Here is a 13,484-nt window from a genome sequence, read left to right as displayed (position 1 = left end):
AGCAAGAGTGAGAAATACAGATGTTTTCTCAAGCCAGTGCCCACAAGCTGTGGGTATGAACTGTCCACATCTCCTTTTTGCAGCATGGGGGGCAGAGGATTCTGTTGACTTCCACCCTCTTGAGCATGCTTGCCATATTTACCACAAATCCAGCATGAATCTTAACATATACCATAGCTGAGCAGCTGTCACAGGCCAAACTGCATTTTCAGTGCCCCCGGGGGGTCGTTTTGGGGGTGGTTGTTGAACTCCACTTTACACCTGTTTGTATAACTGGTGTAATAGTTTTTATACCAGTCTGGGCTTGTCCCTCAAAGGCAGTTACCAACAAAAAAAATATTAAAGAAATGGAAGGCTGATTCTTTATCTGCTGTAGGAGATGAAAATGGACTGTGTGTATGAAAATCACCTCATCTACTTGGATGCGAAGCCTTTTGCAAAGCCATTGATACTGTCCCTGTTTTATCCTTGTCTCTAAATTGGAGATACGTGGAATTGACAGATGGGCCATTCAGTAGGTAAGGAACTGGCTGCATGGTCACATTCAAAGTGTTGTGGTCAATGGCTTGATGTGCAGGTGGAGATCAGTAACAAGTAGTGCTCCGCAAGGGGGTCACTATTAGGACCGGCACAGTCTAACATCTTTGTTGGTGACACGGACAGTGGGATTGAGTGCACCCTCAGCAAATTTGCCAATGACACCAATATGTGTGTTGTGGTTGACACGCTGGAGGGAAGGGATGCCATCCAGAGGGACCTGGGCAGGCCTGAGAAGTGGGGCTGTGTGAACCTCATGAAGTTCAACAAGGCCAAGTGCAAGGCCCTGTATCTTGGTCAGGGCAATCCCAAGCACAAATACAGGCTGGGCTGAGAATGGATTGAGAACAGCCCTGAGGAGAAGAACCTGGGGGTGTTGGTTGATGAGAAGCTCAATATGAGCCAGCTATGTGCGCTTGCAGCCCAGAAAGCCAGGCTTTCAATGAAAGCAGCAGGGTGAGAGAGGAGATTCTCCCCCTCTGCTCTGCCCTTGTGAGACCAGACCTGGAGCACTGCGTTCAGCTCTGGGGCCAGGGTTGCACAGGGCTTTGAGCAACCTGATGTGGTGAGAGGTCTCCCTTCCCATGGCAGGGGGTGTGGAATTAGGTGGTCTTTAAGGTCCCTTCCAACCCAAACCATTTGGTGATTCTGTGAAACCAACGGGGGTGCAAGCAGAATTTGCCCATAAGCCTCTGGCTTAAAAGACACAGCAGCATGGAGAGAAAGTGGTGGGAGGGAGCGGGAGAGGAAAGGAGAACTGGAGAGGTGAGATAGAAGTGCATATATAGAAGAGAGAGGAATGAGCATCAGCTCCATCTCCTTTTTCTGAGTGGTTTTGACAGTGAGGTGCCATGGCCTTCGCTGACCTCAGCTCTTATCATCCTAGGGTTGATGTGACCTTCTTGCTTCCCTGGTTTAAAAGGTTTTTTATTCTATCAGTGGCCCAGTCCTTCTCCCCACCCCCAGCTCATTTTTTCTTTTATAGCATGTTAATGAGCAAAGTGCTTATGCAAATAAGAGGCAGAAACAATTGCTTTGAATAAGGAATGAAATTGTCAGGATAGAGACAGACTCCAACTTCACTCCAATGAGTATCTCTGCTTTGTTACTCATGAAGGCCCTCCTGTCTAATGGTGCACCTGAAACCACAATGTTGTGGGTTTTTTTTGGTGTTGTTTTGTTTCTTTGTTTGTTTTTTAATTTATATGTCATAACATTAATGCTGATACCTGACCTTTTGGTAATACTTTTGTACTGCTTCATATGCCTATGGAATTGTACAAACATTAGCACCAATTTTCATTTTCTTGCTGTACAAAGAGAAACCAATGGGGAGAAGGGTTTCATCTCTCCCTAGCTTGCTATCTCTATGCAAATTTTGTGTCCATTTCTAATTGTTCATTTAGAAAAGTGATTTTATGCTGTTTTATCAGCCACCCTTAGTGTGGATGCAGTTGCACACTAATGTGGAAGTGCTGGAAAGATGTGTAGCTTAGTCAAACTGGATTGTTACTTGTATGCAAATAGAAATGAGCCTGCCTTAAGGGGCTGTTCTGCTTTTACAACATTAAAGCAATGTATATGCTAGTGTGGGCAAATATTTAGAAATGTTGGAGGTGTTCTAGCTAGCGTTGTCCCATTTTAGCAGAGAAAACCTTAAGGATATTTACTGTAAGCGTGGCAGGATATGGATGTGAACTCTTTAAAAAAGGTTTTCCTGTTATCAGGATGTTAAACAGCTTCTGAAATTAACTGTGATTTTCTCAATACATGTTTTGGAAAAAAAAGAAAAAAAAAAAAGTGGGTATGAAAAGTAAGATGTTTATATGAAGGCTAGAACAACTAGCAAAACACAGGGTAGAGTTTAGGTACCGTAAGGTCCATTTGTTTTCGTTCAATGGTGTGATACTCCAGGAGTCAGCCATATAGCTCACAGCATGGGTACAGGGACATTTCTTGCTTTCAACAGAAGGGTCTCTCAAGTACCTCCTGGCTGTACAGAGGACAGAAACAGGCTGAAGCTGAGAGTTAAGACTAGGCTTTACTTCAGGCTGAGAGAAAAGTCTGTGTCACAAAAGCCGTAGTCTGGTGACCAAACTTACGGCAACTTCTTCAGGCTTTTCTCATCCAGTATCTCAGCAGTAACATCTGTGGGAACCCAATGCATCTTTTATATGATGGCTTGTGAAAAATAAAAAATCAGTGTCTGTTATGTAGCTCCTGCACTTCCCTCTGTCCTAAGGCACACAGCATAGAAATATACTTATACACAGGTATAAAAGGGCAGGAATAATGACTTGGGGTTTGTTCAGAGCCCAACCCCTGCCCAAGAATTCTGTCTTTATTGCCATCATTTTAATTTTGCTTTATTGTCTCATATAAAGATGTAATTCATCCACTTCTTCAGCTTCCCAGAGCAGATGAGACCTGAATGTCTAATGCAAACCTTAATTCTGTGAAAAGTAAAACCAAAGGAGCTTAGTTTTCTACAGGTCTGTGTCTTAAGATTGAGTCCCAGTGTGTCTTCTGGTGTTTTTTAAGTGGCAAGCACATTTGAGACCTGTTTTGTCCATGAAGACATTAAAAGGTCTTCCTCTACTTGCCTGGCTTTTGGCACAAAGCTGTTCAGAGCTAAACATCTCTGAGACTTGTGATTCTCTGCCAAACTGAATTGAAACTGGCCAATAGACACGGCAGTTATTAGGAGAGACTTGCATACAGACAGTATGATCACACGATCCAAAGAACATCAGAGTAAAAGAAAGCAGTACCAGATGTTGTTTATGGATGATCAGGATCATCTTTCATCAGTCACCTCTTCTGGTGAGGAGTGCCTTTGGACCTTCAGGAGGGCAGGCTGGGGAGAGGTTGTGCTGGCAATATGCACAAGAGTAGATGTTACACTGCAGGTTTCCCTTACAGTCCTCATTGCTGAATGGATCATGGCCTCACACGTGGAGTGTGTGTACACCAGTGGGTGACGTACACTGGGTCCCCACCTGCAATTTAGGAGAGAGAATTTAATGCATGGTAGCACTAGTTTAAGGGCTAAGCCATTTCATCAGGTTTCTCCCTATCAGGCCCTGTGCACTTGGTCTCCGTAGACTATTCACCTCTGTGTTGTCCAGCTGATTTTACAGGTCTCCAGTGGTGGCAGGGATTTAAAATATTTCCTTTGGCTAGCTTAATGAGGTTGCTGAAAAGGGTTGCTAAAGCTTCTGATAAGCTTCTTGATTTTTATTTTCCTGGCCTTATGTGAATCAGGCTTTTGAATTCAGCCACTAGCACCTGGAAACAGGCCACCAACACTTGGGGGTTGACAACGTTATTAATGCAAGTCATTATTTGTGAGAACAAACTCCTGGCTTATATGAAGCATGTGGATTCCTACTGTCTCAAAGGAGGCAGAAATACCTGCTGTATGCAGATAACCTGCCCCCCTCCTCCCTTTCCTAACCAACAATGCCCACACCTCAACCCTGGCCTTCTCCAGCAGCCCTCTTGATGAGCAATGTCTATCTTCTCAAGAGCCCTTTTGTAAAACTCCTAAGGTTTTATAGTGGTGTCAGGCTAACAATGTACAGTATAATTTAGAGGAGAACAAGAAATTAATCATTTGGGTTGGACCACAGTAAGAGTTTCTCAGATTATTTTTTGGTTGCAGTGAGATGAAAACGTAAAAACAAAAGCCAACCAACCAAGCAAGTAAAACAATAATAATAATAATAATAATAATAATAATAATAATAATAACAACCTGGAAATATCCTGGTTCAGCTTGAAATTATATATTTTTGTTTGCCTGTTTTTGGTCTGTTTTCACATTTTTGGTTCTTTTAAGATTATTCTTCTTTTTAATTGCGTGCAGAAGTCTATATCTATTTGTGCAGGCCCATTTTTAATGTATACAAATGAAGGTGTGAAGGTAAAAGTACTTACAGGCAGGGAAGCAAGATGGCAGAATGCAGCCCAGGTTTGCCAGAGTATAGCCCTACAAACTAAGCAGGTACCTTCTTTGGGAAAGTAAAAAAACTTTCCAGAGAGAAAAAAAAAATATGTCAAATCTAATTTATTTTGGACTACAGAAAGGTGATACCACATGGGAAATTACTACTGAAGGCTGGAGAAGACAGGGATTAGGAATAAAATTGCAAAGAAGGAGTGCACTGATGAAATTAGCTGATGAAACAAAACTGAGGCACTTTCAAGACAAGAGATATCGTGAAGGAAGTACTGGGTGACCTTAAGGATAATAGAAACAGCAGGAAATTAGACAGAGCACAGTGAAAGGTTATATTCTCGGGATTAACATGAGAATTTCTGCTATGTGCCAGAATAAATAAATGCATAAATTGGAAATGACAGAAGGGGGAAAGGACCAGGGTATTAGTCATCCTGCGATCAGCTAGTACAACTGTGAGCTGCCTCTGGGATGCAGGTGAGAAACCAGCAAATGCAATTTTAGGATGAGAAGGATTTCTGAGACAGACAGGGAATTTTTAATGTCTTCGTATACGGCTTTGCTGAGGCCTTATCTGGAACATCGTCTTCAGCACCAGGCAGTCACGTGGCGAGACAAGCTCCAGCAGGGACGGATACTGAAGAAAGCTATGGGGGTGTCCAGGAGGATGGAGGGCCTGTCTTATGTGAGGAGACTACAAAAGTGCTCCACTCGTCTAACAAAACAAAGGCTGTGAAGGGATATGATTATTCTCTATAAACATGTTAAGGGGATAAACGTCAAGGAGGGAAGAAGAGCTATTTAAGCTAAAAGACAATGTTGGCACAAGAGCAAATGGGTATAAACTGGCTGTGAATAAAAATGGGCAGAAAATTAGAGGAGATGGACTAACCACTAGAGAAACGGGGCTGTGGAGCAGCCTAGCGAGCTGGTGTAGATGAGGCATGTATTTACAAAGGTGGAGGCATGAGGAGTGCCTGTGCTCCCCATTAGTGGTTGGTGAGTGCTCCCACAGCTTGAGCTTGTGCAGTGCTTCTCCCTCTTTCTCTCTGTCCCAACCCCGTTATGATTAGGTCTTGACTGCTCTTGCTAGGATGGAGGCAAAATGACCTAACTGTGTTTAGGCCGATGTTTGATCAATCGAGAAAGGTGTTTATCTAACATGCTGCCTACAACAGGAGAGGATTAGCTTCTGCACTGCAGGGAACACTCTGCAGTATGATGTTCTGATGTCTTCTCCATCTCCAGTATGGAAATGAATCCTCAGTTTTTCTCATTTTTAGCGCAACGTTGTAAGTTCATTACAGCAAACGAGAAATTATATGATAAAAGTAGCTATGTTTTGGAGGCCTGTGTTTACTTCTGTACTTTCTCCTTTCTTCCCTGCTTAATACAAGTTAGATTTTGACCATTTTTTTATAATGTGGAGAACAACTCAGACACTGAACATATTTCTTGAGAGATCTGTAGCTTCCTCTTCACATGCAAAGGAGGGTGGGGAGATGGATGGTAGGGAAAAGGGAAGGTGAATTGTTTCTTTTCACTTTCCATTGACTCACTGGTCTCTGCATTGTGCTTCCAACATAGCTGAACCACCAGGGAAATCAAGGCAGGACTCTGATCTCATTTAGGCTAACTTTAATTAGAAAGAGAAAAAGAGAAAAGGGAGAAGAAGAGGAATTTAACTGTCACAACAGATTCCCGGTACATTTCTTGGGGTAAATAATCCCAGGTAAGGTGAGTCAGGCGGAGCAGGAAGGCAGTAGTTCAGTATACATCTTAATTTCAGTGTGAAGGAAAGAGACAGAGATCAGGATATTGCATGCTCATAATCAGAGTATTGCTGAACTCGTAGGAATTGCTTTGACTAGTTCAGGCTCTATCCATCACATTTGACATTCACTAACACGTAGGATTTTTTTCAGCTTTCACACCTCTCTCACACACCAGTCCCATTTAAATGTTGAATATTGCCTTTACTCCTCACTGCTAGGTAAGGTCCTGCTTGTGAACATCTGTTGTCTTTGTGGTAGCAATGGGTTGATAGAAGAAGGGAAGGAACATGAGAACTGCTCAAGCTTCAAGCTTTGTGTATGGAGACAGCACCGATCAGGAGCCTCTAACGTTTGGGTCAACCTGAGATGTAAGCATGGGTGTATTCCAGTGCCCAAAACAAGATTTGAGAAGCAGACTATGATGGTTTTAAAACACCAGTACAAGTAGGAGAGCAAAGTTCCCAGTGTCCTGCTATTCTGTCCTATACTGTGTGTACTGCAGTGCACTTAAAATACAGTTCAAATGATCGGTTTGGCATGTTAATACATATGAGTGCACCCAGGCCTTATCAAGCCCTTTGGTGAGTTATTTTATTTCATTTCAAGAAGTCATTTGCCAGCCCAGGCTGCATCTCCCCTTGGACAGCGTGGGTACAGCCATTATAAATGTGGACAAACCTTTGAAAAGTACGGACAAACCTGATAATGTTGGTAGTGCTCTCCTAACGAGACTGGGGAAATAACTCTCCAAAGCACATGCAAGTTGGCTGAAGTCTACCGAATGTTGGGTAGGCTAATCTAATTTTAATCAAGATATGGCTGTAGCTCCTACAGCTGTACTCGAATTAGCTTTGCATTTGCTGGCTTACACACTGAAAGCTTGGAGCTGCTGCAGCAGAGAGTTCAGGCCAGGCTGCAAAACCTACCTGTGAAACAGGGCAGGCTTGGCTCTATACAGCCCCAGCTGTGGTGGAAACACATGTGGGAGGGAGTTATGGCTTTCAAAGCAGCTTCTAGTTGAACTGTGTAGCTTTCTCGTGTTTTCCCCTTAGTTCAGACAAAAGTCTGGACTTTAGTCTCAGACTTAGCCTCAGACATGCGAGAAAATGCAGTCTTAAAACCCATCAGCTCTCCCCTTCTTCATTTAAAATTGTGTACAGCTCTCGGAAAAATAACAGGTCTCAGGACATGATAGCTGCAGATGGAGAGTGTGCTATACTTCTAAGTGAAATATTAGTACAGTATGAGCAACCGTTTGGCCCTGGGCTTTTCCAGCTTTGCTTAACGTGTTGCTTTTTTGTTTTGTTTTTAAATCATGCTCTCCTACAAGACTTTTCTACAAACCCACAGTCACCTGCCAGGAGAATATATTATGCGGAGGCTGGGTAACTGGGATGAGGGGAGTCTTTATAAGACTGGGAGGCCTGGAACAATTAAATTCAACCAATTGACAGAGCAGGCGAGATGAGTTGACAGTAGAAAGATAACCTGTTTGTAAATGCAGCCCTATTTTATCTTCCCACCAATTAAATTAAGTTCGCTTTGGCCTTCAGATTAAAAAAAAAAAAAAAAAAAAGGAAACCCTAAATAAACACTGTTATGCTGCATACATCTTAATAGTTCTAATCTTCTGACTAGCAGAGCAAAAAATTAATATCTTCCTGCCTTGGTAAGAGGGAAAACAGATGCCATGGGGAGGAGGAAACAGGAGAGGATGAGCAATCCCTAGGTTTACGTTTGTGTCTACACGCACATGCACACACACATATGGAGTCAAAAATAGCTGTGTGAAAGGATGTTTTAGCCCTGGTGTAACAATGCACACGAGCACACCAGCAATGAAAAGACAGCATTTCCACTTCAGCTCGGTGACCCCAGGCAGAAGGAGGAACCTGGCTTCAGCAAGCTTGTCTCATGGCAAAACTGAAGTGCCCTGCCTTTGCTGTGCATTAGCTCGAGGATAAACCTCACATGCTGGCAGCCCCCAGGAAAACCCATGCCTTTTGCTTCACAAAGATGAGGAGTAAATGAGCCAAGATCTGTGCCCTTTCCAGCACTGCTGCCTGCAATCCCAAGGCAAATGAGGGATGCTCTGGAAGTTTAGGCTTTCCCCAGTGCCCTTAGCTTTTGCCTCCTGTAAATGTGCTGCTGGGCATTCAGGTGCTGGAGGGATGTATGACTACTGCTGCTGCCGGAGCCCCACATATCCGCAGGCAGCAGTGGAAAAGAAACTGATGAATATTGCATGATCAGAGGGAGGGAGGTGGGGCAGGGGCTGCTCTCCTTGCAGCAGAGAAGCAAACAAACACTCGCACGCCCGGGAGATGCTTTTGACGTTGGCAAACATCTCCCCAATCCCTTTCCCCCCTCTCCTTACCCCGCTTCTCAGCAGCATGTCTGAGCGCTCGGCTGTGCTGACCGTGCCTTCTGAGGCACCGATGTGCTCAGGTTTTCCTTTGGAATGCCAGGCAATGCTTTCTGCTTTTCCCCACCCTCATTCCCAGGCTTGGACACCTGGCAGGGGAGGTGAGGTGTGTTTGCAGCTTGTCCCTGCAGCCTCATAGGTGCCCTGTTGCAACCACAAGGACGCGTTGTGAAATGAGCCTCAGTGCTGTGTCTGGGCTCTGTTGCTGCTGCGGACACACAGCCATCACCGATACACCAAAAGCCTGACAAACCCAAATCCCCTGGTTATTGCTGGGTGCAGGAAAAAATAAAAATGTGGGTGGGCTTGGGAGCTAGTTCAGACTGCAGTAAGTGCACTTGGGCACATCCTTTCCCTTTTCCGTACCGGGTTGCTAAGACATACAGTAAGGAATTTGCCATCACCCATAATATTCATACATTTTGTGCTGCTGAATATTGTGTCTCCTCTGCAAGCAGCCAGCACAATTTAAAGCAACTCTGAGGCTACTACACTCTGTGGTGGGTTGTTTGGGGATGTTGGATTGTAACTGCAGATAGCAAATGTTGTGCCACTCTCTTTGGATGCAACTGTCAAATGGGACAAAACTTTATGTGTTTTACTCCCTCTTGTAAAAAAAACAACTAGCTTACAAAGCTCATGGAGGGGGAGGCTTGCCAGCATTCAGACTAAATGTCTTCTGGATTCATTTTATCCTATTATCCTTAACTAGTTTGCCCTGGATCAGACTATTGCTTCATTAGCTCTTCATATGGGGAGGCATTTTCTGTAGTGCTGAACAAAAACTCTCACTTTTTTCAGGTTTACGTAATATTCCTACATTTTTTCTTCCTTGAAATGCTTTTATTTATTTATTTATTTTATTCAGCATGGGCCTGAGCCACAAATGTTATTTTTGTGTCCCAAATTCCTCAGCAACCCAGCATGTTTGGTGCAGGCACGTTCACAGGTGCAAAGCATCAGCAAAGGAAAACGTGGGAAGGTGACTTTTAGAAGTACTCTAGATCGGTTTCTTCTTATTTTAATTGTCACTGATGATAAAATGCCACTTCCTGACTTCAGGGGGGAGCAGAACTGAGTTAATGTTAAAGTGTTTTGTAAATCCCACTCACCAAGCAAAAAAAAAAAAAATCTATAGTAGATCCCTGAGGTGAAGATTTTAATCACATAAGACAGGCAGTTCAAAGACAAAATGTACTATCAAAATAAACAAACAATATCACAGATAACTAAAACTAGAAAGCTTTTTTAAAAAAACAATTCCCATTGTTTCCTATCTGTCATTTGTTTATTTGTTCTGTTTCCTTCCTTTGGAAAACATAACTAAACTAGTGACTTTTTATTTGACTTTTCCATGCCCTTTCAATCTGAAGTGCTTCTATTTTACATTAAAATAGCAGAAAAAGAAAAGAGGTCTCAGATGAAGAGATCAAAACATCTGCCTCCTCTGTGACATCTGCATAGCTCTGCCTCACAGCATGACTCTGGTTCTTGTAGGCAGAGATACCTTGGAAACTTAAAACACACCACAAGACTATTTTGTTAGTTAGCGACGTAGGCAAGAATCGTTTTCTATTTTCCATACTTGCACCTAGCTGAGCTGGCTTTGGTGCTCTTTGTTTATGTACATCAACATAAACAAATCACTATGTGATTAGATCACTATTTCTAAGCTAAATAGTAGATTTGCTGTAGATTTGATCTACACTGTGGCAGGGTTTTTTGTGCTTATTTTATTGTAAATGTTATCCTGGAACAATCATGGTAGCTAGAGTTTCTTACCTGTGGATGTGAAGAGAGTGAGAAGAACAACTTCTGCAGATCTGCTGCTGCTTCTAGTTTCTTTACCTTCCTCAGACTTCTGTGCTATCTTAGGCTTTCTCTATTTTAATTGTTTTGTTTTGTTTTATTTTATTTTATTTTATTTATGTGACTTCTGCTCACACAAGCTTTTAAAGTTTTAAGCCACTGCTCTGCTGCTGTTTCCCTGAATCTCAAACTGAAACCATCTAACATCCAGGTGCAGTGACTATATCCCTTTCTGTGCACCCCCTTGACCCTGGAGCAACAAGAGGCTTGGAGGGGCTGCAGAAGTGTGGCTGTGGTAGTGAGGTTACCTCCCAAATTCTTACACTGAGTGCCTCTGATGTTCCTTACATATTGTGTTTCACACTTAACGTCTATGCATTCACGTGCTGTCTGCAACAGGTTCTTTTTGAGATACGATCACAAACTGTACTATTTAGATAGGAATGTAAAAATGTTGCATATACATGCATATAAGATTATAGGAAACGTTTGCATTATTTGTCAAGTCGTATGTTTTATTGCTCAGCACTGTGTAATCAGGCAATAAAAAACTTGACCTTTTATGTGATTCAGGCCTTTCCCTTCCCTCTGCATTCATTCATCTAGCTGCTGTGTTGTGTTTTTTTTGAGGGGGCCATAAATTTTTTTATTATTCTTTCCAAGTAATGGTACTGGGGAGAATTTTTCAGATGCTGCCTCCTCTATTACCATCCTGAAATCTGTTTATTTTTCTTTAGTTTCCTAAATCCAGGCCTATTTGCTAATCTCAGAACAACTAAATTGGATAAATGCAGAGCAGGTGCTGACAGAATTTAAATGGGGAGAGTGGCTGCAAGGTGCAAATTGATTTTTTAACTGTCCATCCCGTGGAGGATGTAGTAGTCTTCCCTGAAAAGGGCAGGACACAAGCCTTGGTTATGTCCAATTGCAGCTCAATTAAGAGTATAAAAGCGTTCCCCTGCAAGCAGGGCTTTCTTTTTTATGAGCTGTTGGACAGAAAGAAGAGGATGGAGCTAGTAAAGTGGAAAGGGACTCCCTTGGGCGGTATGTTTAGGATGCTCTGTTGCTTCTTTTCTTTGGTCCTAAGGGCCTCTAACAGCTTTAAAGATATGTTTATGCTGGGAGACCATCGCCTCCTTTGCTGCGGATGGAAAAGCGTGCTTCTCGCCCTTCCCGCTAACAGCATTGCAGTGATTTCCCTTCTGAGTGCTGTGGGTAAGTGAATTACATGGAATGAGATTTCCTCTTGTCTCTAGATAAAGCTGGGTGACCGAGTGTAAAATTGAGAGAACTTTGCTTTTGCAATCTATCACTGCCCTCCCTTAGCGCTCTCCGTGGTGTACCTGTGGGGCCTGATTCACCACAGTTTAAAATGGTGTGAAGGCAGTGTGAAAGAAAGACAGCTAGCTCCTTAGTGTGAATTGTCTGGCCCACCGAGACGGCTGTTGTTTGCTAAAATTGTGGCCCAGAGGGCCGCAGGTTTTTTTTCTACCCTTGTTATTCTTCCTGTTTCTTGAGCATTGCAGGTCTTGTGCTGCTTTTTCTATGGGGAAAGGCTGAGCCAGTAATGCATGTGAACAAAGCTGAGGAGCATCTGGCTCCTTCTGCAAGGTCTGTGTACTGCCTTCTGATTCAGTGCGGGTACGCAGCCCTGTCTGGTTAGACCAGCTAGGCTTCTGGTTGCTGTAAGCTTCTCAAATGCTTGATCCTGCCTGATCTCTTAGAAGAGTAGCTGATGGGATGTGCATTGTGCTAGCAGCTAGGAACAAAAGCTGGTTATCACTCATCCAGTTACTCTAGATGCAATTGATCCTATATAAGAAGCAGGTGAGCTGAAAATTATAAGGAAAGTCCCTGAGATTGCTGTATGGCTGGAAGGAGGAGAAAACATACAGGCAGAGAGTGGGACTCTTGGAGTAGTGTGTCAGCTTGCTAAACTAAGTCCCTGTTTCCGCTGTAGGTAAGTGAGGGTTTGTAACAGGTTTCTGTGCTACTGAAGTCTCAGTGGTAAAACCAGCTTAATCATGGAGGGTCAACAAAATGACCTCTTTCCAATCCAGGACTGTAATATGATCTGGAACTCTTTATTTTGCCAAAAAACAAAACAAAACCCTCTTACACTCTCGCTACAGAGGTAGGTTTTAAAGCATGATGTATGAGCAGTTAAAACTCACAGGTATGATGGGGCAGCCACTTTTGACCTTTCTGGGTGAAAGGACGACAGGGCTGGGACAAGCACAAGCTTCCAAAACCATTCTTGCTGTCTGACCACACAGTAGTTGTAAGTGCAGCCTTTGCGATTCTTTTATAGGCATCTCCCCTGAGCTCTCATAATGGAAATGATAAAACTGAAACCTGGGGTTGACGCTAACAAACCTTCTCTCTGCATAAAGATACTTGATTGCAGAAACCTGAATGAGAAACAGTAACTGCTTTTTAAAATATATATATAATTAGGTATTTGAAGTGGCCTTATAAGTGCTCCCTTTGGAACACGAAGGAGTAGGTGGATAACTTGGCTGTTGTCTTACAGTTACCGTGTAGGAATCTGAAGCATTTTGACTGAGGATTCTCCACCTGGACTTTCTTGAGCAGCTCCATCTTCTATGTATTAAGTATACACTATGTATTAAGTGACCTAGAAGGTAGACCACTCCATCACACTACTTGTTTAGATGTTAGACTATGGGATGGAAATGAGGTGTTAGCTTCTTAAACTGAGTGAGCTTTAAGCCTCCTGTTAAGGTGTGTGTTTATATTTATATATATATATATATATATATATATATATATATATATATCTTTCCTGCTTTTTAAGCTAGAGAATACAACTTTTTTTCATGACTGCTAGACTTGTACATTTAACCACTTCAAATGCTATGAAGCCATTATCAATGGCTGGATGACTGGCACTACTAGCTTAAATGGTTGAGGCATCTTTGCCATTCTCTGAGTGTTGGGTTGGGGAGAACACGTG

At 42.8% G+C, this 13,484-nt stretch overlaps 1 long non-coding RNA gene across 2 annotated transcripts in view; it reads left to right on the top strand.

Moving 5' to 3' along the window:
- Positions 1-13,484, top strand: part of LOC311437845 — a 94,489-nt gene that overhangs the window by 59,877 nt on the left and 21,128 nt on the right. The window contains exon 1 of one of the 2 annotated variants that reach the window (XR_014693752.1): positions 11,348-11,722. The exons of the other annotated variant lie outside the window; for it this stretch is intronic. This is a non-coding gene — a long non-coding RNA (uncharacterized lncRNA). Of the gene's footprint in view, positions 1-11,347; positions 11,723-13,484 lie in introns of those variants that run through there. 2 annotated transcript variants of the gene reach the window in all.

This window comes from Aythya ferina (genome assembly GCF_964211825.1).
Source record: "Aythya ferina genome assembly, chromosome: 1".
NCBI classification, from domain to species: domain Eukaryota; kingdom Metazoa; phylum Chordata; class Aves; order Anseriformes; family Anatidae; genus Aythya; species Aythya ferina.
Note: the sequence above shows the minus strand (reverse complement) of the source record. Positions and strands in the feature narration are given on the sequence as shown.